General features: G+C 48.2%; 1 protein-coding gene across 2 annotated transcripts in view; it reads left to right on the forward strand.

Annotated features, from left to right (window-relative positions):
* The window catches only part of LOC119966994 (protein FAM177B), an 89,790-nt gene that overhangs the window by 32,937 nt on the left and 30,803 nt on the right, over positions 1-26,050 (forward strand). Inside the window, exon 1 of one of the 2 annotated variants that reach the window (XM_038798972.1) lies at positions 2,222-2,265. The exons of the other annotated variant lie outside the window; for it this stretch is intronic. The gene's annotated coding sequence lies outside the window, so the exon portion shown is untranslated. Of the gene's footprint in view, positions 1-2,221; positions 2,266-26,050 lie in introns of those variants that run through there. 2 annotated transcript variants of the gene reach the window in all.

A 26,050-nucleotide genomic window follows, 5' to 3' on the forward strand; every position in this document is an offset into this window, starting at 1 on the left:
ACACTGTGTGTACCTGTGTTTGAATGTGTACGCTGTGTGTACCTGTGTTTGAATGTGTACACTGTGTGTACCTGTGTTTGAATGTGTACACTGTGTGCACCTGTGTTTGAATGTGTACACTGTGTACCTGTGTTTGCATGTGTACAAATTTTTATTACCTGTGTTTGAAAGTCTACGCTGTGTATCTGTGTTTGAATGTGCACACTGTGTGTACCTGTGTTTGAATGTGTACACTGTGTGTATCTGTGTTTGAATGTTTATGCTGTGTGTACCTGTGTTTGAATGTGTACACTGTGTGTACCTGTGTTTGAATGTGTACACTGTGTACCTGTGTTTGAATGTGTACGCTGTGTGTACCTGTGTTTGAATGTGTACGCTGTGTGTACCTGTGTTTGAATGTGTACACTGTGTGTATCTGTGTTTGAATGTGTACGCTGTGTGTACCTGTGTTTGAATTTGTACACTGTGTGTATCTGTGTTTGAATGTGTACGCTGTGTGTACCTGTGTTTGAATGTGTACACTGTGTACCTGTGTTTGAATGTGTACACTGTGTACCTGTGTTTGAATGTGTACACTGTGTGTACCTGTGTTTGAATGTGTACACTGTGTGTACCAGTGTTTGAATGTGTATGCTGTGTGTACCTGTGTTTGAATGTGTACGCTGTGTGTACCTGTGTTTGAATGTGTATGCTGTGTGTACCTGTGTTTGAATGTGTACACTGTGTGTATCTGTGTTTGAATGTGTACACTGTGTGTATCTGTGTTTGAATGTGTACACTGTGTGTATCTGTGTTTGAATGTGTACACTGTGTGTACCTGTGTTTGAATGTGTATGCTGTGTGTACCTGTGTTTGAATGTGTACACTGTGTACCTGTGTTTGCATGTGTACAAATTTTTATTACCTGTGTTTGAAAGTCTACGCTGTGTATCTGTGTTTGAATGTGCACACTGTGTGTACCTGTGTTTGAATGTGTACACTGTGTGTACCTGTGTTTGAATGTGTACACTGTGTGTATCTGTGTTTGAATGTTTATGCTGTGTGTACCTGTGTTTGAATGTGTACGCTGTGTGTACCTGTGTTTGAATGTGTACGCTGTGTGTACCTGTGTTTGAATGTGTACACTGTGTGTACCTGTGTTTGAATGTGTACGCTGTGTGTACCTGTGTTTGAATGTGTACGCTGTGTGTACCTGTGTTTGAATGTGTACACTGTGTGTATCTGTGTTTGAATGTGTACGCTGTGTGTACCTGTGTTTGAATGTGTATACTGTGTGTATCTGTGTTTGAATGTGTACGCTGTGTGTACCTGTGTTTGAATGTGTACACTGTGTACCTGTGTTTGAATGTGTACACTGTGTACTTGTGTTTGAATGTGTACACTGTGTGTACCTGTGTTTGAATGTGTACACTGTGTGTACCTGTGTTTGAATGTGTATGCTGTGTGTACCTGTGTTTGAATGTGTACGCTGTGTGTACCTGTGTTTGAATGTGTATGCTGTGTGTACCTGTGTTTGAATGTGTACGCTGTGTGTACCTGTGTTTGAATGTGTACCCTGTGTGTACCTGTGTTTGAATGTGTATGCTGTGTGTACCTGTGTTTGAATGTGTACGCTGTGTGTACCTATGTTTGAATGTGTACACGGTGTGTACCTGTGTTTGAATGTGTACGCTGTGTGTACCTGTGTTTGAATGTGTACGCTGTGTGTACCTGTGTTTGAATGTGTACGCTGTGTGTACCTGTGTTTGAATGTGTACGCTGTGTGTACCTGTGTTTGAATGTGTACGCTGTGTGTACCTGTGTTTGAATGTGTACGCTGTGTGTACCTATGTTTGAATGTGTACGCTGTGTGTACCTGTGTTTGAATGTGTACGCTGTGTGTACCTGTGTTTGAATGTGTACGCTGTGTGTACCTGTGTTTGAATGTGTACGCTGTGTGTACCTGTGTTTGAATGTGTACGCTGTGTGTACCTGTGTTTGAATGTGTACGCTGTGTGTACCTGTGTTTGAATGTGTACGCTGTGTGTACCTGTGTTTGAATGTGTACCCTGTGTGTACCTGTGTTTGAATGTGTATGCTGTGTGTATCTGTGTTTGAATGTGTACCCTGTGTGTACCTGTGTTTGAATGTGTACGCTGTGTGTACCTGTGTTTGAATGAAGTCCCTCCTTTAGTGTAAACAACAGGAGTTCTGATTAAAAGCGCCATTTCTATGGTGTTAGCTGTTTAGTGGTTCGATTTCTTTGAGAACGTTCGATAGATTCAGGTAATCGGAGCTCTGCTGATCTTTTTGCTGTGAATATGTCACACTGCATATCTGGATCAAAGGTTGGTTTAGTTCTGTGATATGCCTTGCCGGTTACACATTAAGGTAAATTTCTAATCGGTGCAGGGGTAGAGAGGTTCAGGATTGAAGTGGAACTGGAATTTATTCCCATGTTTTCTTTCACTCCCGATGTTTTTCTTGCAAGGCTGCATGCTGCCCAGATAGGATGGCTCTAGGGGCAGGCAGTAACTGGCACGCCTGCTAAAGTGCTCATGTTTATTGTGCGGCAGCCTGGGCAGTATGTGTACAGCTGGCTATTTGACTGTGAAAGGCTTTGCTGGTGAGCAGAAACAGCGTCCAGTCTCAGGCAGCCACATGAAAGTTGTGGTGGATGTGATAGTGTTGGGAAGGTGGAGCAATGCCCTGGCTGAGCTCACTTCAGCTGGGAGCAGTGAATCACATCTTGAACCTTCTTAATCTCCGGGTTGGAAATGTACCACAAAATTCCATTGGAAAAACCTTCCCAGTTTCTGGTTGTTGTGCAATGGTGGAGTTGGTCTGCCTCCCTTAGCCAAGTCTCAGCCTGCCCACAATACAATGAAGGAACCCATGGCAAAAACATGGTTTGCATTATTCCCTTCCTGACGGCTCCAGTTCCTGATGAGTTCAGTGACACCCACTGGCATCTCACTCTATAATAATAATAATCATCTTTATTGTCACAAGTAGGCTTACATTAACACTGCAATGAAGTTACTGTGAAAATCCCCTAGTCGCCACATTCCGGCGCCTGTTCGGGTCACAGAGGGAGAATTCAGAATGTCCAATTCACCTAACAGCACGTCTTTCAGGACTTGTGGGGGGAAACCGGAGCACCCGGAGGAAACCCACGCAGACACGGGGAGAACGTTCAGACTCCGCACAGTGACCCAAGCCGGGAATCGAACCCGGGGCCCTGGCGCTGTGAAGCAACAATGCTAACCACTCTGTTGCCTCAAGTGTGCATTCTTCATGTATGGCCTGAACAGTAATTGTTGAAAGGATATTTGACTAAAGCTTTCTTCACCCAAAGCTGCCTGACTGTGAAAAGTGGCAGTACACACACATACGTACAGATTTGAAGTGTGTAAGTGCTGCCGGAGTGTGCCAGCAAAGGTATCCTCTGTGCGTGCCCAAAGAAGTTCAAATCGGAGACGTCAATGAGTTGATGCAGCACAGGATCAACAAAACAAGTTTGGGGAGTATTTAAAGGACCACACAGCCCATTGCTGCTGAAGTGTGATTTATTTGAAGTGTGTTGATTTATTTGTGCCTGGGCAGAGTTGGTGGATGCACTGTGGTGATTGCTGGAGGAGTTTGAAGGTTTTCTGATGACCACAGACTTTTTTGGGGGACATTAGTTGCCGCATCATTTGCTCTCCAAGATGAGCAGGGCATGCTGAGGAGGAGGCAGAGAGGGGGCCTCTACAAGGAAGGAGGAGATGCTGAGTTCTGCATTGAAAGTCCTATTGTGAGAGGGTCTTTGAGGAGCACCAACCCTACATCGGATGAGCCAGGAACGGAGCCTTAAGCGGCTTCACTTCATAAGATAATAAGAACTAGGAGCAGGAGTAGGCCATCTGGCCCCTCGAGCCTGCTCCGCCATTCAATGAGATCATGGCTGATCTTTTGTGGACTCAGCTCCACTTTCTGGCCCGAACACCATAACCCTTAATCCCTTTATTCTTCAAAAAACTATCTATCTTTACCTTAAAAACATTTAATGAAGGAGCCTCAACTGCTTCACTGGGCAAGGAATTCCATAGATTCACAACCCTTTGGGTGAAGAAGTTCTTCCTAAACTCAGTCCTAAATCTACTTCCCCTTATTTTGAGGCTATGTCCCCTAGTTCTGCTTTCACCCACCAGTGGAAACAACCTGCCCGCATCTATCCTATCTATTCCCTTCATAATTTTAAATGTTTCTATAAGATCCCCCCTCATCCATCTAAATTCCAACGAGTACAGTCCCAGTCTACTCAACCTCTCCTCATAATCCAACCCCTTCAGCTCTGGAATGAACCTAGTGAATCACCTCTGCACACCCTCCAGTGCCAGTATGTCCTTTCCAAGTAAGGAGACCAAAACTGAACACAATACTCCAGGTGTGGCCTCATTAACACCTTATACAATTGCAGCATAACCTCCCTAGTCTTAAACTCCATCCCTCTAGCAATGAACGGCAAAATTCCATTTGCCTTCTTCATCACCTTTTGCACCTGTAAATCAACTTTTTGTGACTCATGCACTAGCACACCCAGGTCTCTCTGCACAGCGGCATGCTTTAATATTTTATCGTTTAAATAATAATCCTGTTTGCTGTTATTCCTACCAAAATGGATAACCTCACATTTGTCAACATTGTATTCCATCTGCCAGTCCCTAGCGCATTCACTTAACCTATCCAAATCCCTCTGCAGACTTCCAGTATCCTCTGCACTTTTCGCTTTACCACTCATCTTAGTGTCATCTGCAAACTTGGACACATTGCCCTTGGTCCCCAACTCCAAATCATCTATGTAAATTGTGAACAATTGTGGGACCAACACTGATCCCTGAGGGACACCAGTAGCTACTGATTTCCAACCAGAAAAACACCCATTAATCCCCACTCTTTGCTTTCTATTAATTAACCAATCCTCTATCCATGCTACTACTTTACCCTTAATGCCATGCATCTTTATCTTATGAAGCAACCTTTCGTGTGGCACCTTGTCAAAGGCTTTCTGGAAATCCAGATGTACCACATCCATTGGCTCCCCGTTATCTACTGCACTGGTAATGTCCTCAAAAAATTCCACTAAATTAGTTAGGCACGACCTGCCCTTTATGAACCCATGCTGCGTCTGCCCAATGGGACAATTTCTATCCAGATACCTCGCTATTTCTTCCTTGATGATAGATTCCAGCATCTTCCCTACTACCGAAGTTAAACTCACTGGCCTATAATTTCCTGCTTTCTGCCTACCTCCTTTTTTAAACAGTGGTGTCACGTTTGCTAATTTCCAATCCACCGGGACCACCCCAGAGTCTAGTGAATTTTGGTAAATCATCATTAGTGCGTCTGCAATTTCCCTAGCCATCTCTTTTAGCACTCTGGGATGCATTCCATCAGGGCCAGGAGACTTGTCTACCTTTAGCCCCATTAGCTTAGCTTTCCCATCACTACCTCCTTAGTGATAACAATCCTCTCAAGGTCCTCACCTGTCATAGCCTCATTTCTATCAGTCGCTGGCATGTTATTTGTGTCTTCCACTGTGAAGACCGACCCAAAAAAACCTGTTCAGTTCCTCAGCCATATCCTCATTTCCCATTATTAAAACTCCCTTCTCATCCTCTAAAGGACCAATATTTACCTTAGCATTACTTCATTAAGGAGATAGTGACAAAGTGTTCCTGCATCCACCAGAAAGATCTGAATCCTCAAACCAGGGAGAGGCTGGTCTTTCTGGGGTCCCAGTGAAGATCACCATCGCTATTTCCCCATTTGTAACTTGTTCCTTCAGTCATCAGCTGGCATATCACAATTTACTGTCCCCAGGACTATCCAGGAAGTTACACAGATGCTCAGGAAGAGAGGGGACTCTTCCATCTTCTCTCGGAGGAGGGAAGACGAGGGTTTGACAGGATAGCGGGCGTTCTGATGGTGCAGGCCATTATCAACTGCACAGATGGCTCCAGGCCCCCCACCTCGCCATGTTAATGGAGAAGGGTGCGACAAACACAAGGGTTACCCTCAGTCACCGTGACCACACCAAGAAATTCCTTTCAGTGAATATCGACTCTTCTCGCAGCATCTGCAAGGTTTTTACCCTGTGAGAGTCAGCAATTCCCGCCGTCTTTGAGTCTCCAAGACGGATTAAAGGATGGCTGCTCAGTGTCAAGAAATACTCCCCTCGACACATGGCTCACGACCCACCTCAGCCATTCCACCGCACAATGTCATGGGGCCTTCATTGAAAGCCTTAGAGTCACACACAATACTGTGGCTTATTGAGCTCCTCAGGCAATGATTTCACTATTTAGACCACCATGAGGATCTCTCCAGTACATATCCCAGAGCGTCTCCATGTTTGAAGGATTGTGCTACATCTTCCACAGCTTTACACTAGTGCCAGCCGAGCCAGTATATCCTGGGGTCTGCTGGGCACCTCAGGAGGAGGATGAGGAGGAGACAATATTCACCATGGCAACTGGATGAAGTGAGAAGGGCTGCATAATGAGGCTTCACTTCATTTGAAAGGACCTTCCCCACCCTCAACATGGACTCACGATTCACTTCCAGCACATCAACCTCCCCATCACAAAGTTCTCTTGGCCTACATCACTCAATAATAATAATCGCTTATTGTCACAAATAGGCTTCAATGAAGTTACTGTGAAAAGTGAAAAGCCCCTAGTCACCACATTCCGGCGCCTGTTCAGGGAGGCTGGTACGGGAATTGAACCCGCGCTGCTGGCCTTGTCCTGCATTACAAACCAGCTGTTTAGCCCACTGTGCTAAACCAGCCCCAATGACAAAAACCTTCACCCAACTTTAACTGGCTATGCACCCCTTCTACAACAATTAACCAAATTAATCACCCTTAGGCATCCCCTTTGTGCTCGTCCTGCAGGTTCCTGTCCTAGGAATCTATTGTTAAGAAACTCAAATATTTACCTTTAGTCTGTAAGCCGGGGGGGGGGGGGGGGGGGGGGGGGGGGGGGGGCTCTGACGATCCCAGGGCCTCCTGCACATACGCCAGCCTAGAAATGGCTTCACATGCACTTTAAAAAAAAACGTTGTTCAGGCTAGGCACCAGCCCTGAATAGAGGGGAGCCGGTTCACCCCTTCTTACTGGTCGTTACAAAACTGGAAGCTCGTGTGTGGGATTGTTCCCACAGATTGAGCGAAGAATTGGAGCGGGGAAAGCAGATTTTTCCTTAAAAGTAATTTACAAACTGCAGAAGGTTTTCTTGGATCTGTAATACTAATGCGCTAAAATGTCCACATTGGATGTCAAAACTTTCTGAGAACAGGAGATGATAACTGGCGGAAAGTCAAGGGCACTGTCCTTGAAAGAATTAAAAGGTGTCGCTAGGCACTTAGAGGTGGAGTTCCGTCCCACTGTTAGAAAAACGGAAAGTTTAAATGCGTGGCTCAACATCTAGAGGTGCAAATTGAGGACATTGAAACAGATAAATTACTGGCAGAGAAATTAAGATTGGAGCAGCGGAAATTGGAACAGGAATTTGAGGAAATGGAAAAAGAAAGAGGCAGGAAGAGAAGGAGAGAGAATGCTCAGAAAGAGACAGAGAAAAGGGAGTTTCAATTATAACAGCTCAAGCTGAGAATGGAGGATTCCACAATGAAGACAGCCCTGAGGGGTGAGGGATCCACTCCCAGCTCAGACCCAAGCGCTGGGGTATTCCAGGTTTCATCAGGCTAGGGATCAGCCCGGCTTATAGACATGCATCAGTATTCACCAAACAGAAGGAATTGGTGGATGTTGAGACTGGAGAAGGGTGTGTAGATAGCCTGGGTCACATTGAGATCCAAAAAGACGAGGCGTTGGGCATCTTGAAAAATATTAAGGTGGATAATTCCCCAGGGCCTGATGGGATCTACCCCAGAATACTGAAGGAGGCTAGAGAGGAAATTGCTGAGGCCTTGACAAAAATCTTTGGATCCTCACTGTCTTCAGGTGATGTCCCGGAGGACTGGAGAATAGCCAATGTTGTTCCTTTGTTTAAGAAGGGTAACAAGGATAATCCAGGGAACTACAGGCCGGTGAGCCTTACGTCAGTGGTAGGGAAATTACTGGAGAGAATTCTTTGAGACAGGATCTACTCCCATTTGGAAACAAATGGACGTATTAGTGAGAAGCAGCATGGTTTTGTGAAGGGGAGGTCGTGTCTCACTAACTTGATAGAGTTTTTCGAAGAGGTCACAAAGATGATTGATGCAGGTAGGGCAGTGGATGTTGTCTATATGGACTTCAGTAAGTCCTTTGACAAGGTCCCTCCTGGTAGACTGGTACAAAAGGTGAAGTCACATGGGATCAGGGGTGAGCTGGCAAGGTGGATACAGAACTGGCTAGGTCATAGAAAGCAGAGAGTAGCAATGGAAGGGTGCTTTTCTAATTGGAAGGCTGTGACTAGTGGTGTTCCGCAGGGATCAGTGCTGGGACCTTTGCTGTTCGTAGTATATATAAATGATTTGGAGGAAAATGTAACTGGTCTGATTAGTAAGTTTGCAGGCGACACAAAGGTTGGTGGAATTGGGGATAGCGATGAGGACTGTCAGGGGATACAACAGGATTTAGATCATTTGGAGACTTGGGCGGAGAGATGGCAGATGGAGTTTAATCCGCATAAATGTGAGGTAATGCATTTTGGAAGGTCTAATGCAGGTAGGGAATATACAGTGAATGGTAGAACCCTCAAGAGTATTGAAAGTCAGAGAGGTTTAGGTGTACAGGGCCACAGGTCACTGAAAGGGGCAACACAGGTGGAGAAGGTAGTCAAGAAGGCATACGGCATGCTTGCCTTCATTTAAAAAAAATAAATTTAGTGTATCCAATTCATTTTTTCCAATTAAACACGGGGAGAATGTGCAAACTCCACACGGACAGTGACCCAGAGTCGGGATCGAACCGCGGCGCTGTGAGGCAGCAATGCTAACCACTGAGCCACCGTGCTGCCCTATGCTTGCCTTCATTGGCCGGGGCATTGAGTATAAGAATTGGCAAGTCATGTTGCAGCTGTATAGAACCTTAGTTAGGCCACACTTGGAGTATAGTGTTCAATTCTGGTTGCCACACTACCAGAAGGATGTGGAGGCTTTAGAGAGGGTGCAGAAGAGATTTACCAGGATATTGCCTGGTATGGAGGGTATTAGTTATGAGGAGAGGTTGAATAAACTCGGTTTGTTCTCACTGGAATGACGGAGGTTGAAGGGCGACTGGATAGAGGTCTACAAAATTATGAGGGGTATAGACAGAGTGGATACTCAGAGGCTTTTCCCCAGGGTAGAGGGGTCAATTACTAGGGGGCAGAGATTTAAGGTGCGAGGGACAAGATTTAGAGGAGATGTACGAGGCAAGTTTTTTACACAGAGGCTAGTGGGTGCCTGGAACTCGCTGTCGGAGGAGGTGTTGGAAGCAGGGACGATAGTGACATTTAAGGGGCATCTGGACAAATACATGAATAGGATGGGAATAGAGGGATACGGACCCAGGAAGTGTAGAAGATTGTAGTTTAGACGGGCAGCATGGGCTTGGAGGGCCGAAGGGCCCGTTCCTGTGCTGTACTTTTCTTTGTTCTTTGTTTTCCATTTAGTCCCTAAATTTGATGAAGAAGAGTTGGAGGCCTTCTTTATCGCTTTCGAAAGGCAAGCACAGCAGTTAGATTGAGCAGCCCAACACTGGTTGCACAGTAAACTGACAAGAAAACCTCACAAAGTTTACTCCCTCTTCCCTGAGGAAAGTGTAACAGGTTATGAGGCAGCAAAAAAGGGTGATTTCAAATGTGTACCAGTTAGTGTCAGAGGTGTATGATCAGAAATTCCTCACCCTGTGGAAACAGTATGACTGTACACAGCTGGAATTTGAATGGTTTAAGGAGCTCGCTTTTGGCTGGCGGATATGGGGGTTTACAATTGAGGCCGTCTACACAACCTTTGTGAAATATTCTCATCAAGGAGTTCAAAAGCGCCATACCCATCCCGATAAGAACTCACAACGAGGAACAGAGGACAGCAGGGGCCAGGTAGTCAGCAACCCTGGCTGATAATTATGAGCTCGTCCACAACCCCTCATCCCAAATTAAACCCTTCCCTAGTCATCCCAAAGGATAGAAGGTGGGAAAGTGATAGGAAGCTGAGTGAGTGAGAAGGGACAGTTATACACACAGGATGCCCTCAGGCCAGATGGATGGTGACGGGATGAGCAGTGAGGTAAAGAAGCCTGTGTATTATAACCACCACAGAGCAGGTCACCACCATGTTGGAAGTTGCAGGGAAAGTCTGTGGGATTTGTTGGACATGCAAAACCTGTGCAGTAAATGGAAATCAGACAGAGAGCGTAACAGACCAGGCGGTCCCTCTGGCTGTGGTAGCACATCACTGTAGACATAATACTGTGATTGTGGGCGAGTTTTAAAAAATCCCTGAGAATTACACGGATTTTGTATCAGAAGGTAGAGTGGCCACATTTCCTCAGAGCAACTTTTTTGTGGTGTGTTTTATTGTTGGTTTTGGTGAGCTGCACAAAATGGCAATGGTGCACTTCCTGAAGGAAACTCTTAATAATGGCTGTGTGCCAAATTCTTTCATTCTGCGATTTGCCATGACGAGTAATGAGACGGTTGAATTTAAAGTTATGCTTGCCATTTTCCAAGCTGTACAGTCGCAATGTCCCTAGAGATTTAAATAATTTGTTCTTTTTTCTTATGTTGGAGGCCATGTGTTGGCTCCGACTGGGGCACTGGGTTTTAGCATCAGGATTTCCATCAGCTGATCTTCCTTCCTTTGACCCTGGATCAGGGAAAGGCTTCTCAGAATTAGTTGTAACCTAGCACTTTAAAAGATTTTGTTCACTCTTGTAGACTCTCCGCTCTGAAGCTGGACTTCCAAGGGAGATTCAATGGAGTCCTCTGTTGCAATAAAAGTTTCTGCCTTCAGCTTCCAGGCCTTTTCTCTGGAGTATTTTCTGGCAAATTTTCTCTGCCTTCACAACCCAAGTGAGATCATTAAACGTCTTCAGCACTGCTCCCATGTTTGTGGTGACACATTCTGAGCTCTGGGACTTTGCTACTCTCTGTGACTGATTTACAATTTCTGACCTGGATAATTAATCTTAATAGTCTGCCTCTAACTAAACCACTGAAAGAGGAAAAGTTTTCACAGTTAAACAGCTTTTAGGTACTTTCTGGTGGGGTCCCCAGGTAAGTCGCTCAATACTAAACCGTGACCTTTTCTGTGTCTTTTTATACATGTTTCTCCCCTTTCTCTGGAATAGCCTGATGGTAAATGGCCCGTATTCGGCTAACTTAGAGACGGCTATTCATAGTTGTAGATTTATATATTTTTACCCTTAAGGACGATGATGGCCAGGTACCTTTTTTAACCTTAAAGGAACTAGTCTGTAGGGGTCATTTTAAAAGACGGCAATCATTGTTTTTTAAAAAAATATTTTTATTCTCCTCCTTTTTCACATTTTCTCCCAGATTTACACCCAACAATAAACGATAATCAGTAACAAATCTGTCAATCCCCATATCAATAACAACAATCCCATCCTCCCACCAAACCCCAAACATTAGCCCGCATGTTAACATAAACAAATGACAAAACGAATCAGGAATCACCCATAGTCACCATTAACACACACGGTCCCTCCCCCCCAACCCTCCCACCCACCCCCTCCCCCAACTAATGTTCGATGTTATCCAGTTCTTGAAAGCGCATAATGAATAATGCCCATGAATTGTAGAACCCCTCCATCCTTCCCCTCAGTTCAAACTTAACCTTCTCAGGAGTGAAGAATTCCAACAGGTCCCCCCGCCACGCCAGGGCACAGGGTGGAGAGGCTTCTCTCATCCCAGCAGGATTCACCTTCGGGCAATCAACGAGGCGAAGGCTACAACATCTGCCCCCACACCCGTTTCCAACCCTGGCTGGTCCGACACCCCGAATATGGCCTCCTGAGGGCCCGGGTCCAGTTTCACGTGCACCACCTTGGAAATTACCCTGAAAACCTCCTTCCAGTAATCCTCTAGCTTTGGACAGGACCAAAACATATGAACGTGATTAGCGGCCCCCCCCCCGCAACGTTCACACACATCTTCTACTCCTTCAAAGAATCGGCTCATCCTCGCCCTCGTGAGGTGTGCTCTATATACCACCTTCAGCTGTATCAACCCAAACCTCGCACATGAGGTGGAGGCACTCACTCTCCGGAGCACCTCACACCAGAAACCTTCCTCTAAATCCTCTCCCAACTCTTCCTCCCACTTTGCTTTGATCCCTTCCAGTGGTGCCTTCTCCTCTTCCAAAATAGCTCCATACACCGCTGACACTACCCCCTTCTCCAGTCCCCTTTCATCAGCACCTCCTCCAGCAATGTGGAGGCCGGCTCCACCAGGAAGCTCTGTATCTCCTTTCTGGCAAAATCTCAAACCTGCGTGTACCTAAACATTTCTCCCTGCTCCAGCCCATACTTCGCTTCCAGCTCCTTCAATCCTGCAAACCGACCCCTAAGAAACAAATCTTTTAGTGTCTCAATCCCCAACTTCAATCATTGTTGTAGGATCCTTTTTCTTTAAGGATGGTGACCTTCACAGGACCTGTTACCTGTGTTTAGTTACGGTGCTGGTGTTAATACATCTTGAAATATGGCCCAACTAATAGTTGTTTGAGCACCATGCTATCTCTGCGAGCCTCTCGTTTAAGCTTCTACAAATGATGTTCGGAAGAATTTGTGTTTATCAAGTCAAGATCCTGGAGTACAATTTATTCTTTTTGTTACATTTGTTGTTTGGGGTAGTTTGAACTATTTAAGTCTTATTCATAATTCTATTTGTTATGTTTCTATTCCACTGGGTTTATGAGGGATTCGGAATGATAATTACATTATACGGGTTTAATTTGTACTATTCTTTTTTTTTAAATAATTTTTATTGAAAGAGTTTTTCCATACAAACATTTACCCCTACTAATTTTTTTAATTATTTACAACACAATCCCTCTAGGCAAATATCCCTCCCTCGCCCGCCCTCTCGCGCGCACCAGTCCTCCCCCCCCCCCCAAGCAACAACTTAACAAACAAGGCAGCCTACAGTTTCAGACATGAGCAGCGAGCAGACTTGCCCGCGTTACAGTCGTGCATGTCCCCCCACGACCCTTGCTGCCCCCCTACCCCCCCCCTCCCCCCCCCCCCCCCCCCACCCCCCCCCCCGGGTTTGCTGCTGCCACGACCCCGAACGTCTATCTCTGATCCAAAAAGTCAAGGAAGGTTGCCACCGCCTGGAGAATCCCTGTACCAACCCTCTCAGGGCAAATTTGATCCTTTCTAGCTGAATATAGCTAGCCATATCGTTATTCCAAGTTTCAACGCTTGGAGGCCTCGCGTCCTTCCATTGAATTAATATCCTTCGTCGAGCCACTAGGGACGCAAAGGCCAATATTCCGGCCTCCCTAGCCTCCTGTACCCCCGGTTCTACCCCGACCCCAAAGATCGCAAGCCCCCATCCTGGTTTGACCCTGGACCCCACCACCTTCGACACCGTCCTTGCCACCCCCTTCCAGAACCCTTCCAGCACCGGGCATGCCCAGAACATATGCACATGGTTCGCTGGGCTTCCCAGACATCTGACACACCTGTCCTCACCCCCAAAGAACCGGCTCATCCTTGTCCCCGTCATGTGAGCTCTATGCAGCACCTTAAATTGAATGAGGCTCAGCCTCGCACACGAGGAGGAAGAATTGACCTTCTCCAGTGCATCCGCCCACGTCCCGTCTTCTATCTGCTCTCCCAGCTCCCCTTCCCACTTGGCTTTCAGCTCCTCCCCTGATGCTTCTTCCGCCTCCTGCATTATCTTGTAGATGTCTGATATCTTCCCCCCTCCGACCCAGACCCCCGAGAGCACCCTATCACTCGCCCCCTTACTGGGGAGCAGGGGGAACCCCTCCACCTGCCGCCTAGCAAATGCCTTCACTTGTAAATATCTGAACATGTTTCCCGGGGGGAGCTCAAACTTCTCCTCCAGCCCTCCCAGGCTCGCAAACCTCCCCTCTATAAACAGGTCCTTCAGCTGCCGTATGCCCACCCTGTACCAGCTCTGAAATCCCCCGTCGATGTTCCCCGGGATGAATCTATGGTTCCCTCTTATTGGCGCCGCCAACAGACCTCCCCTTTCCCCCCTGTGTCGCCTCCACTGCCCCCATATCTTGAGGGTGGCCGCCACCACCGGGCTCGTGGTGTACCTCGTGGGGGGGAGCGGCCATGGTGCCGTTACTAGGGCTCCCAGGCTTGTGTTGCCACAGGACGCCCTCTCCATTCGTTTCCAAGCTGCCCCCTCCCCTTCCATCATCCACTTGCGCACCATTGACACATTTGCCGCCCAGTAATACCCCGAGAGATTGGGTAGTGCCAGCCCTCCACTGTCCCTACTCCGCTCCAAAAAGACCCTCCTCACCCTTGGGGTGCCGTGCGCCCACACGTAGCTCATGATGCTACTCGTCACCTTTTTGAAGAAGGCCCTAGGGAGGAAGATGGGCAAGCACTGAAATAAAAACAAGAACCTTGGGAGGACCGTCATTTTGATTGACTGCACCCTCCCCGCCAGCGACAGCGGTACCATGTCCCACCTCTTAAATTCCTCCTCCATCTGTTCCACCAGCCTGGAAAAGTTCAACTTGTGGAGGGTCCCCCAGTTCCTTGCCACCTGCACCCCTAAGTACCTAAAGCTCTTTCCTGCTCGCTTGAAGGGGAGTCTCCCAATACCCTCTCCCTGGTCCCCCGGGTGTATCACAAAAACCTCGCTTTTGCCCAAATTTAGTTTGTACCCCGAAAAGTCCCCAAACTCTGCTAATAGTTCCATTATCTCCGGCATTCCCCCTTCTGGGTCTGCCACGTACAGCAGTAGATCATCCGCATACAGCGATACTCGATGTTCCTCCCCTCCCCTAGTCAGTCCTCTCCACCCCCCTGAACCCCTCAGTGCCATCGCCAACGGTTCAATCGCCAGTGCGAAAAGTAGGGGGGATAGGGGACATCCCTGCCTGGTCCCTCGGTGGAGCCCGAAATACTCCGACCTCCTCCCGTTTGCCACTACACTCGCCGTCGGGGCCGAGTAGAGCAACTTCACCCACTTAATAAACCCTTCCCCAAACCCAAACCGTTCCAACGTCTCCCACAAGTACTCCCACTCCACCCTATCGAATGCCTTCTCCGCGTCCAGCGCTACCACTATCTCAGCCTCCCCCTCCACTGCCGGCATCATAATTACATTCAGCAATCTCCGCACGTTCGTGTTGAGCTGCCGCCCCTTCACGAACCCCGTCTGGTCCTCATGGATTACCCCTGGCACACAATCCTCTATTCTAGCTGCCAGGATCTTTGCCAGCAACTTGGCATCCACGTTCAGAAGCGAGATAGGCCTGTAGGACCCGCACTGCACGGGGTCTTTATCCCGCTTCAATATCAGGGAGATCAGAGCCTGCGACATTGTCGGGGGCAGAACCCCCCCCTCTCGCGCCTCATTAAAGGCTCGTACCAGTACCGGTCCCACCAAGTCCACATTTTTCTTGTAGAATTCCACCGGGAACCCATCTGGCCCCGGCGCCTTCCCCGCTTGCATCTGACCTATTCCCTTGACTAGCTCCTCTAGCCCTATTGGCGCCCCCAGACCTTCTACCAGCCCCTCCTGGACCCTTGGGAACCTCAATTTGTTTAGGAAGTCCTCCATTCCCCCTCTCCTCATCGGCGGCTCAGACCGATACAACTCCTTGTAAAAATCCCTGAAGACCCCATTCACTTCTTGCCCCTTCTGCACTACCTTCCCGCCCCTCTCCTTCACTCCCCCAATCTCCCTAGCCGCATCTCGTTTGCGAAGCTGGTGTGCCAGCATCCTGCTCGCCTTTTCCCCATACTCATAGACCGCGCCCTGTGCCCTTCTCCACTGCGTCTCTGCCTTCCTGGTGGTCAGCAGGTCGAACTTGACCTGCAGGCTGCGCCGTTCTCCCAGCAGCCCCTCCTCTGGTGCCTCCGCATATCTCCTATCCACTTCCAAAAGCTCCCCCACCAGCCTCTCCCTCTCCTGCCTCTCCTTTCTTTCTCTGTGTGCCCTTATGGAGATCAGCTCTCCCCTGATCACTGCCTTCAGGGCCTCCCAGACCATCCCCACCTGCACCTCACCCGTGTCATTCAAGTCCAGATAGCTCTCAATGCTCTTCCCTTTTACACACCTCGTCGTCCGCTAACAGCCCCACATCCAGCCGCCACAGCGGGCGCTGGTCCCGCGCCTCCCCCATTTCCACATCCACCCAATGTGGTGCATGATCAGAGATCGCAATGGCCGAGTACTCAGCTTCCCGTACCCTCGGGATCAGCCCCCTGCTCAACACGAAGAAATCGATTCTGGAGTACACTCTATGGACGTGGGAGAAAAAGGAATACTCCCTCGCCCTCGGCCTACCAAACCTCCATGGGTCTACTCCTCCCATCTGCTCCATGTACCCCCTCAGCACTTCTGCCGCTGCCGGCCTCCTATTGGTCCTTGAGCTCGATCTGTCTAGCCCGGGGTCCAGCACTGTGTTAAAGTCCCCCCCCATGATCAAGCCCCCTGCCTCCAGTCCCGGAATGAGGCCCAATAGGCGCCTCATAAAACCCGCGTCATCCCAGTTCGGGGCATATACGTTGACCATCACCACTTTCTCCCCCTGCAGCTTACCCTTCACCATCACATACCTACCCTCCTTGTCCGCCACCACCTCCTCCGCCACGAACGACACCCTCTTTCCCACCAGAATCGCCACCCCCCCGGTTCTTTGCGTCCAATCCAGAGTGGAACACCTGTCCCACCCACCCCCTTCTCAGGCGAACCTGGTCCACTACCTTCAAATGGGTCTCCTGTAACATTGCTACATCAGCCTTCAGTCCCTTCAGGTGTGAGAATACCCTTGATCTCTTGACCGGCCCATTCAGCCCCCTCACGTTCCAAGTGATCAGCCGGGTCGCGGGACGACCCGCCCCCTTCCCCTGCCGATTAGCCATGTCCTGTTCCCTGCTCGCCCCGGGTCGACCCTCCCCTCCTGACCCGCTCCCCATGGCGATGGCCCCCTCCCCCCACCTCTCCAGTCCTCCACTTCCCGTTTCTGGTCTTTCCAGCAGCAACCCGGTGTCCCTCCCTAACCCCCCCCCCCCCCCCCCCCCCAGGCTAGGACCCCTCCTAGCCGCGATGTACCCTCCATTGTACTCCCGTAAGTCAGCTGGTTTACGCTGACCCGGCTGCTCCTGCCACACTCCGACTCCCCCGGCTCGGGGGGGGGGCCTCCCCCCCCTTGCCACTCCTCCCTGGCCCCGCTCCAACGCGGGAAAGGTCGCCATTGCTAGCCACGCCCCGCACTCCTCCCCTCCCCCCTCCTCTGCCCCGCGCGCGGGAAAACAGAGGAAAGCCCGCGCTTTCGCCCTGCCACACCCCACCCCGCCATCTTCAGTTCCACCCCCGTCCCCGTCCATGCCTGTAAAGAACCCCCCCTAGGAGCCCATATCCCCGATCTGCTCTCCCCCCCGTCCCGCCTCCCCAACTTAACATTATAAATAACAGATAGATAACAAATAACAATGTACTTAACAGTCGCCCTCTACCAAACAGTATAAATAACCATAAATAACCATGAATAACCACAATAACAATAACTAAGGGAAGTTGGCAAAGGGGGGAAAAAACATCAGAAGAAAAACCCAAAGCAAGAGTTCAAGATCCAAACAAGGAAAGAAGAAAAAAAAAAGGAAACCGTTCCAATAAGAGTTGCCCAGTTCCGACCCAGCCGAAAAAAAAAACCGCTTGTTCAGCTGAAAGTACCCGAGCGGCTACGGCCGCCAAGTATCCCCTGGGTCTAATTCGAGTCCAGTTTCTCTTCCTGTACAAAGGCCCACGCCTCCTCTGGGGACTCAAAATAGTGGTGTTGGTTCCTGTAGGTGACCCACAAGCGCGCTGGCTGCAGCATTCCGAACCTGATCCGTTTTGCATGTAGCACCGCCTTCGTCCGGTTGTACCGGGCCCGCCGCTTAGCCACCTCCGCACTCCAGTCCTGGTAGACCCTCACCGTCGAATTCTCCCACTTGCTGCTCCTTTCCCTCTTGGCCCACTCCAGCACTCTCTCACGATCGCTGAGTCGCTGGAACCGCACCAACACCGCCCTCGGGGGCTCATTTGCTCTTGGCTTCCTAGCCATGACCCTGTAGGCCTCTTCCAGCTCCAGGGGCGAAGGGACGGCCCCTGCCCCCATCAGGGAGCTCAGCATTTCTGCTACGTATCCCGGGAGGTCTGACCCCTCCAGGCCTTCTGCCAGGCCCAAGATCCTCAGGTTCTTCCGCCTCATTCGGGTATCCAGCTCCTCAAAACGGCTCTGCCATTTCAGGTGGAGTGCCTCGTGCACCTCTACCTTTCCCACGAGGACCGTGGCCTCCTCCTCCCTCACAGTCATCTCCTGCTGCAGCTCCCGAATCGACGCCTCTTGGGTCGCCTGGGCTCCCATCAGCCTGGTGGTCGTCGCATTCATTGACTCCAAGAGCTCCATTTTCAGCTCCGTAAAGAAGCGCAGGAGAGCGGCCTGCTGCTCCTCCGCCCATTTCCTCCATTCCTCGGGTGCGCCACCGGCCACCATTTTGGTCTTCTTCCCCCGCTTTTTTTGAGGAGCTGCTGTTGCTTTCTTTACCACCCCACTCCGGGTACCGACCATAAAGTTGGTCTGGTTCTCCTCAGGGATCCTTCCCCCACCGGGATTTGTCCTTAAAGCGCCGTTGGGGCCCTCCAATCGGCCCGAAAACACCTTTGTAGCAGGAGCCGCCAAACGTGCGACTTAGCTGGTCATAGCCGCAACCGGAAGTCAATTCGTACTATTCTGACTTCATCTGGTTCTGTGGTTGGTGCGATATTCATCACACCTCATTATTCCTTTGCAGGGTTAGTCTGGGATCTTTCTGCCTCTCTGACGCCCTTGCTGGGAACATGGGTTCCTTCCCAGTCTGAACCCCTCAGCAGTAAGCATCCAGGGCAACATCAGGCCACCTCCTTCCCTCAGAAAACCAATCACCCAGCAGCCTGCACTGCATTGCTGCAACATCCCTTTATAGGGACTGCCCCTTTGAGAAGGGGAGGCTGCCTGTAGCATTGTGGTTGCTGAGAATGCTACTTGCCCTCCTGCTTTGTGTAGGGGGTGACTGTACTGAAGTGGAGAGCGGTGCTGTGTCAGAATCACTCCTAACTACATTACAATTATACAAATGAAGTGGGTGGATTAATTTTGTATCTTGCCCAAATCCTTTCCAACTGCCCTGGGCACACTGTGATAACAGCGGGTGATAGAAACCTGGTTGATTCCCCACCATCACCACCTCAATCCAAGGAAGCTGAACTGAAAGTGTTGGTAGGAAGGAAAATTTGTGTGTGTTATAACTCATTTGTGTATGTGTGTTTCTGACATAGAGGAGCAGGAGAAAGCCATTCAGCTTTTTGAGCATATTTTGTAACTCAATATGATTGTGACTGATCTGTACCGATCATTTCAATAATAGTTTCAGAGATGTGGTCACACCCAAGGTACAGGAAGGTAGATGGGTGACCACCAGATGGGGTAAGCAGAAATTGCAGGGGTCCCCTATGGCTGTACCCCTATCTAACAAGTATGCCGTTTTGGATACTGATGTGGAGATGCTGGCGTTGGACTGGGGTGAGCACAATAAGAAGTCTTACAACACCAGGTTAAAGTCCAACAGGTTTGTTTCAAACACTAGCTTTTAGAGCACTGCTCCTTCCTCAGGTGAATGAAGAGGTATGTTCCAGAAATATATATATATGGACTATATATATCTTCAAACAACCGCGCAACCTCAAACAAACCATTGTTTGCAGCAAACTACCCAGCCTTCAGAACAGAGACCACGACACCACACAACCCTGCCAGGGCAATCTCGGCAAGACATGCCAGATCATCGACATGGATACTACCATTACACGTGAGAACACCACCCACCAGGTACGTGGTACATACGCGTGGGACTCGGCCAATGTTGTCTACCTCATACGCTGCAGGAAAGGATGTCCTGAAGCATGGTACATTGGCGAGATCATGAAGACGCTGCGACAACGAATAAATGGGCATCGCGCGACAATCACCAGGCAGGAACGTTCCCTTCCAGTCGGGGAACACTTCAGCAGTCAAGGGCATTCAGCCTCCGATCTCCGGGTAAGCGTTCTCCAAGGCGGCCTTCAGGACACGCGACAACGCAGAATCGCTGAGCAGAAACTGTCAGTCAAGTTCCGCACACATGAGTGCGGCCTCAACCGGGACTTGGGATTCATGTCGCATTACATTCAACCCCACCATCTGGCCTGGGCTAGCGAAATCCTACCAACTGTCCTGGCTTGAGACAATTCACAGCTCTTTAAGCTGGGGTTACCCCTATCTCTGGATTTGTAAAGATTTAATTACCTGCAAATGCTCACATTCTAAGCATTGTCTGGCACCTTTGAATTTGTCCATATATATGTTTCTGGAACATACCTCTCCATTCACCTGAGGAAGGAGCAATTCTCTGAAAGCTAGTGATTTGAAACAAACATGTTGGACTTTAACCTGGTGTTGTAAGACTTTTTACTTGGATGCTGATGAGAGGGAAGGTCCATCAGGGCACAGCAGCAACAGTGGCCAGAGCGAAGACACCATGACTAGCCCTGCTGCACAGATTGGGGGGGGGGGGGGGTATAAAGCATAGAAAAGCAATAGTGGGAGAGGATTCAATAGTTAGGGGTACAAATAGGCACTTCTGTGTGAAGTTTAAAAACTCACCACTATTCATAGAATTCTTAATTTACCTGATGTCAGCAGAACTTCACACCTTTGTCACCTAATTCAACTGAAAACCTCATCCATTCTTTTCCAGCTGCTTACTTAACTTCAATGAAGGTGTGAAATATTGCTTTTAGCTTTATACTTAAGATTCAATTGGTGGTGAGTTAAAAGATTTGCCTCACATTTAAACATTTGTCACCTAATTTAGCTGAAAACCTTATCCATTCTTTTCCATCTGCTTACCTAACTTCAAAAGGAGGTGCGAAACATTGCTTTTAGCTGTATACTAAAATTCACTCCATTGTGACTTGAAAGACCTGTTTGTTTTGTTTGCTAAGCTTGTTTGACAAAGGATGCATTTCACAGCCCTCTCCCGCAGCTGCTGTTAACCCTTTGTGGGATTTTTCTCTACATTCTCTCATGTTTCTTAGATCAGGGATTGCCAGACTTCCACGTTTCAAACGGCATATCTTTCCATATTTTCAATTGCACGTGGTGGCGAAAAGGACTCCAGATGGTAGTTTGCCTCCCTGGTGCCAGGGTCCTGGATGTCTCTGAACGGGTACAAAGCATTGTATAACAGGAGGGAAATCAGACAACGGTCATTGCCCACATTGGCACGAATGACATAAGAACATAAGAACATAAGAACTAGGAGCAGGAGTAGGCCATCTGGCCCCTCGAGCCTGCTCCGCCATTCAATTAGATCATGGCTGATCTTTTGTGGACTCAGCTCCACTTTCCGGCCCGAACACCATAACCCTTAATCCCTTTATTCTTCAAAAAACTATCTATCTTTACCTTAAAAACATGTAATGAAGGAGCCTCAACTGCTTCACTGGGCAAGGAATTCCATAGATTCACAACCCTTTGGGTGAAGAAGTTCCTCCTAAACTCAGTCCTAAATCTACTTCCCCTTATTTTGAGGCTATGCCCCCTAGTTCTGCTGTCACCCGCCAGTGGAAACAACCTGCCCGCATCTATCCTATCTATTCCCTTCATAATTTTAAATGTTTCTATAAGATCCCCCCTCATTCTTCTAAATTCCAACGAGTACAGTCCCAGTCTACTCAACCTCTCCTAATAATCCAACCCCTTCAGCTCTGGGATTAACCTAGTGAATCTCCTCTGCACGCCCTCCAGCGCCAGTACGTCCTTTCTCAAATAAGGAGACCAAAACTGAACACAATACTCCAGGTGTGGCCGCACTAACACCTTATACAATTGCAACATAACCTCCCTAGTCTTAAACTCCATCCCTCTAGCAATGAAGGACAAAATGCCATTTGCCTTCTTAATCACCTGTTGCACTTGTAAACCAACCTTCTGTGACTCATGCACTAGCACACCCAAGTCCCTCTGAACAGCGGCATGCCTTAATATTTTATCGTTTAAATAATAATCCCGTTTGCTGTTATTCCTACCAAAATGGATAACCTCACATTTGTCAACATTGTATTCCATCTGCCAGACCCGAGACCATTCACTTAACCTATCCAAATCCCTCTGCAGACTTCCAGTATCCTCTGCACTTTTCGCTTTACCACTCATCTTAGTGTCATCTGCAAACTTGGACACATTGCCCTTGGTCCCCAACTCCAAATCATCAATGTAAATTGTGAACAATTGTGGGCCCAACACGGATCCCTGAGGGACACCACTAGCTACTGATTGCCAACCAGAGAAACACCCATTAATCCCCACTCTTTGCTTTCTATTAATTAACCAATCCTCTATCCATGCTACTACTTTACCCTTAATGCCATGCATCTTTATCTTATGAAGCAACCTTTTGTGTGGTACCTTGTCAAAGGCTTTCTGGAAATCCAGATATACCACATCCATCGGCTCCCCGTTATCTACTGCACTGGTAATGTCCTCAAAAAATTCCACTAAATTAGTTAGGCATGACCTGCCTTTTACGAACCCATGCTGCGTCTGCCCAATGGGACAATTTCTGTCCAGATGCCTCGCAATTTCTTCCTTGATGATAGATTCCAGCATCTTCCCTATTACTGAAGTTAAACTCACTGGCCTATAATTTCCTGCTTTCTGCCTACCTCCTTTTTTAAACAGTGGCGTCACGTTTGCTAATTTCCAATCCACCGGGACCACCCCAGAGTCTAGTGAATTTCGGTAAATTATCACTAGTGCATCTGCAATTTCCCTAGCCATCTCTTTTAGCACTCTGGGATGCATTCCATCAGGGCCAGGAGACTTGTCTACCTTTAGCCCCATTAGCTTGCCCATCACTCCCTCCTTAGTGATAACAATCCTCTCAAGGTCCTCACCTGTCATAGCCTCATTTCTATCAGTCGCTGGCATGTTATTTGTGTCTTCCACTGTGAAGACCGACCCAAAAAACCTGTTCAGTTCCTCAGCCATTTCCTCATTTCCCATTATTAAAACTCCCTTCTCATCCTCTAAAGGACCAATATTTACCTTAGCCACTCTTTTTTGTCTTATATATTTGTAAAAACTTTTACTGTCTGTTTTTATATTCTGAGCAAGTTTACTCTCATACTCTATCTTACTCTTCTTTATAGCTTTTTTAGTAGCTTTCTGTTGCCCCCTAAAGATTTCCCAGTCCTCTAATCTCCCAGCAATCTTTGCCACTTTATATGCTTTTTCCTTCAATTTGATACTCTCCCTTATTTCCTTAGATATCCACGGTCGATTTTCCCTCTTTCTTCCATCCTTCCTTTTTGTTGGTATAAACATTTGCTGAGCACTGTGAAAAATCGCTTGGAAGGTTCTCCACTGTTCCTCAACTGTTCCACCATAAAGTCTTAGCTCCCAGTCTACCTTAGCTAGTTCTTCTCTCATCCCCTTGTAATCTCCTTTGTTTAAACACAAAACACTAGTATTTGATTTTACTTTCTCACCCTCCATCTGTATTTTAAATTCCACCATATTGTGATCGCTCCTTCCGAGAGGATCCCTAACTATGAGATCATGAATCAATCCTGTCTCATTACACAGGACAAGATCTAGGACCGCTTGTTCCCTCGTAGGTTCCATTACATACTGTTCTAGGAAACTATCGCGGATACATTCTATAAACTCCTCCTCACGGTTGCCTTGACCGACCTGGTTAAACCAATCGACATGTAGATTAAAATCCCCCATGATAACTGCTGTACCATTTCTACATGCATCAGTTATTTCTTTGTTTATTGCCTGCCCCACCATCTCGTTACTATTTGGTGGCCGATAGACTACTCCTATCAGTGACTTTTTCGCCTTACTATTCCTGATTTCCACCCAAATGGATTCAACCTTATCCTCCATAGCACCGATGTCATCCCTTACTATTGCCCGGATGTCATCCTTAAATAACAGAGCAACACCACCTCCCTTACCATCCACTCTGTCCTTCCGAATAGTTTCATACCCTCGGATATTTAACTCCCAGTCGTGACCATCCTTTAACCATGTTTCAGTAATGGCCACTAAATCATAGTCATTTACGATGATTTGTGCCACCAACTCATTTACTTTATTCCGAATACTACGAGCATTCAGGTAAAGTACACTTATGTTGGTTATTTTACCTCTGTTTTGAATCTTAACATCTCCAGTTTTATTCCTTTTGTTATTACTGGGCCTATTCACTGTGCTCCCCTCAGTCACTGTACCTTGTACTGTCGCCCTTATGGATTTCTGACTATGTCTTCTCTGCCTTGCACTTTTCCCCTTACTTCCTTTTGTTTCTGTCCCTGTTTTACTACCTTCCAACTTCCAGCATTGGTTCCCATCCCCCTGCCACATTAGTTTAAACCCTCCCCAACAGCTCTAGAAAACACCCCCCCTAGGACATCGGTTCCAGTCCTGCCCAAGTGCAGACCGTCCGGTTTGTACTGGTCCCACCTCCCCCAGAACCGGTCCCAATGCCCCAGGAATTTGAATCCCTCCCTCTTGCACCATCTCTCGAGCCACGCATTCATCCTATCTATCCTGACATTCCTACTCTGACTAGCTCGTGGCACTGGTAGCAATCCTGAGATTACTACCTTTGAGGTCCTACTTTTTAGTTTAACTCCTAACTCCCTGAATTCCGCTTGTAGGACCTCATCCCGTTTTTTACCTATATCGTTGGTGCCTATGTGCACCACGACAGCTGGCTGTTCACCCTACCCCCCCCAGAATGTCCTGCAGCCGCTCCGAGACATCCTTGACCCTTGCACCAGGGAGGCAACATACCATCCTGGAGTCTCGATTGCGTCCACAGAACCGCCTGTCTATTTCCCTTACGATCGAGTCCCCTATCACTATAGCCCTGCCATTTTTCTTCCTGCCCTGCTGTGCAGCAGAGCCAGCCACGGTGCCATGAACCTGGCTGCTGCTGCCTTCCCCTGGTGAGCCATCTCCCTCAACAGTATCCAAAGCGGTATATCTGTTTTGCAGGGAGATGACCGCAGGGGACACCTGCACTGCCTTCCTACTCTTGCTCTTTCTTTTGGTCACCCATTTTCTATCTCCCTCAGTAACCTTCACCTGCGGTGTGACCAACTCGCTAAACGTGCTATCCACGACCTCCTCAGCATCGCGGATGCTCCAAAGTGAGTCCATCCGCAGCTCCAGAGCCGTCAAGCGGTCTAACAAGAGCTGCAACTGAACACACTTCTTGCACGTGAAGGAGCCAGGGACTGTGGACGTGTCCCTGAGCTCCCACATCGCACACGAGGAGCATGACACGGGTCTGGGATCTCCTGCCATGTCTTAAACCCTTGGTAAACTTAAACAACTAGAATTTCAAAATAAAAATAAATAAATTAGACAATGAAAAGACATGGGTAGAAAGAGTAGCGAGGTCCTGTAATGACAATTTAAGGAGCTCGGCAGGACCTCTAGGATAGTAATCTCAGGATTATTCCCCGTACCATGTGCTAGCGAGGGTAGCAACAGGGATATAGTGCAGTTGAACATGCGGCTAAAGAACTGGTGCAGGAGGGAGGGCTTCAGTTTTTTGGATCACTGGGATGTCTTCCAGGGAAGGTGGGGCCTGTACAAGAAGGACGGGTTACATCTGAATTGGAGGGGCACCAATATCCTGGCTGGGAGGTTTGTTAATATGGTTCGGGTGGGTTTAAACTAATGTGGCAGGGGGGTGGGAATCAGAATAGCAAGCCAGCAAGTGTAGAGACTGGGGGTGGGTATGGTACCAGGGCCAGGCTGGCTCAGAGGA

Source organism: Scyliorhinus canicula, chromosome 6, assembly GCF_902713615.1.
Source record: "Scyliorhinus canicula chromosome 6, sScyCan1.1, whole genome shotgun sequence".
NCBI lineage: Eukaryota > Metazoa > Chordata > Chondrichthyes > Carcharhiniformes > Scyliorhinidae > Scyliorhinus > Scyliorhinus canicula.